The sequence below is a fragment of the Macrobrachium nipponense genome, chromosome 36, assembly GCF_015104395.2.
Source record: "Macrobrachium nipponense isolate FS-2020 chromosome 36, ASM1510439v2, whole genome shotgun sequence".
Lineage (NCBI taxonomy): Eukaryota > Metazoa > Arthropoda > Malacostraca > Decapoda > Palaemonidae > Macrobrachium > Macrobrachium nipponense.
In genome coordinates, this window is record NC_087220.1 from 23,218,205 (window position 1) to 23,220,704 (window position 2,500).

The window sequence follows — 2,500 nt, forward strand, 5'->3', positions numbered from 1 at the left end:
GTGAACTTATAATAATCTCATTCTCTCTCTCTCTGCTCTCTCTCTCTCTCTCTCTCTCTCTCTCTCTCTCTCTCTCTGTGGTATCCATCTTTTTTGCTAAAAAAGATACGAAAGATTTATCACTTTTTCAATAACTCTATTTTCTAAGTAACAAAAATTGGTTTTTTTAATAAGGTGTCGTCCATTAATATCGATAATCCATATATACTTGAATTTTATGACTCTACCTAATTAATCGTGTTTCAGTCATTTTATTTATTTATTTATTTATTTATTTATTTATTTATTTATTTATTTATCTATTTTAGTAATGCATACGAAACTCCTTTCAATTCGAGTTCATCTAAATATACACAGACTGACACGTAGTTAAAGATGGCACGTGTAAAATTAACGAATCTTGTTACTTAAGGCGGAATGTGTTGATCCTTTATCTATGGCATAAAATTTTGTATTGACACAAGATATTGTAAAGAGGAAAATGGAAACAAATAAGCAAAAGCAAACAGAATATCCTATTTATTCGCTCGTTGAATAATTACCGGCCTGACTTCTCAGTTTTAGTCAGACCCATCGTTTTCTGAGATGAAGAGGTCTCAGACATAAAAATGGATATTGTTCTTGAGATGTGAAAATGAACTTAAATTTCTAAACAAATGTGAATAACCTATGAGTCTTGAGAATTTCGGTAATTTTTCAGAAATTTATATTCCAGTTAAGGAAACTGTAGTCACCCTACTGTTTTCTTTAATGATGTCAAAGCTTTCCATAAGGGAGTGGTTCATTTTCAGATTACCGCCTCTATCTCTCACTTTTTTTGAAAGAAAAACATTAGTTTCCCCTCAGCGACTCAAAGAAAATGATTGTTCTTAATATATTAAAAAGTATAAAGATGCTGAATGCACCAGTCTTATGGAATGTGTAGAGTATAACAAGAAGATTCAATTAGTGAGGACACAGCTCTGGAAACCTTCAGGGTTCTGTCAATGTCCGGAATCCTCGACACAGATTTCCGTTGCCAGGGTAGAGTCAACTCATTTATCTCGCTAGAATTGAACGGTGAGGAAGCGAAGCTTTCCTTAGCAACGAGTTCGTTGTATCTCGAACGGAAAGGGCATATACTGCGTAATGATCTATATTTCGGTTCCCTACAACTTCTTCAAGTGACTTGGAAGTTTCCTAGTTGAGATGACAGGTGATGGGGTTGTACTGGGGGTTGAAAAGTAGATTCGAATTATTTGTCGATCTTCAGGAGACTTCGTTTTCAAATGATTAGGTCTGATAACACTTGGATTTTCTGCAGATAAAAGCATTTTTGATAAAGTAAGGATGTCTTTAATATCCACAGCCAATACATTGTAACTGTCAGAATGTTTTATGAGGATATAGAAATGCAATTTATCCTCACATTATGCTTTTGCTAAAATACCAAAGGCAAAAACTTTTTTTTTAAATTATTAAATGCATAAAACCTAAGCCTCACAAATATATTTCGCTTTTAACCTCTACATACTTTGTCATTGCTCTTAAATTTTTTCAAGTAACGCTGATTTTCTTTTGTGTTAGAATCATCAAGTTTTTCATTGCCATGAATGACTTCTGCATGAGAATATAGCTAACATTATTCAGTATCGCGCTAATATTCCGTCTCTTCACATTTTGGATTCATGGTAAAGAGATCCGTACTCTATTATCCCTTTACACAGGAAAGTGACATGGCCTCACAACACTGATATTTTTTTTTTTTTTTTTTTGGTTTTGGTTTTTGGATAAAGTCTCATTTTTTTTCAAAACAATGCGGAACTGTTCACGTCTGCTCCGAAAATTCGCCCATAATAAGTCGGCCAGAATTCCGTAGGTTTAAAATGACTAAGAACTATATTAAAGAAAGCGTTAAATTCATAATTCCACAAAGGTGAAATTCCAAAAACTGGTTGTCTCATTATTTTGATCAATAGGAAATAATTATTATCATGCTGTAGGTATAGACCAAAATATGCATAAATATTAGAAGATATGCAACAATTGCACGAGGCATTACATACTGCGATCATTGAACTTTGGACTATAAGTGAATCCCTGAGGAATATGAGGACAGTGTGTAATGTTTTAGATTAGCAAGGACTCTCGTTCCAAGAGCAATTCTTGAGACCTGATCCAACAGTACATATACTTATGTGTGGGCGCTGATTTCTGTTCTTTTTGGAGCTTCCTTCAATATCCACAAGAGGTTGTTGCATCAGGTTTATAACTTTTTTTCACATGAAACCGTGTCTAGCTGGCTGAACACACATTCTGCTCATTGATAAATCACGCTGCATTTCACTTGGACGTGCCTTGGGATCAGCCAATCTCTCTCTCTCTCTCTCTCTCTCTCTCTCTCTCTCTCTCTCTCTTTCTAAATATAAAATAAATAATATATATTATATATATAATATATATATATATATATAATATAAGATATATATATTATTATCCTATATATATAATATATATATCG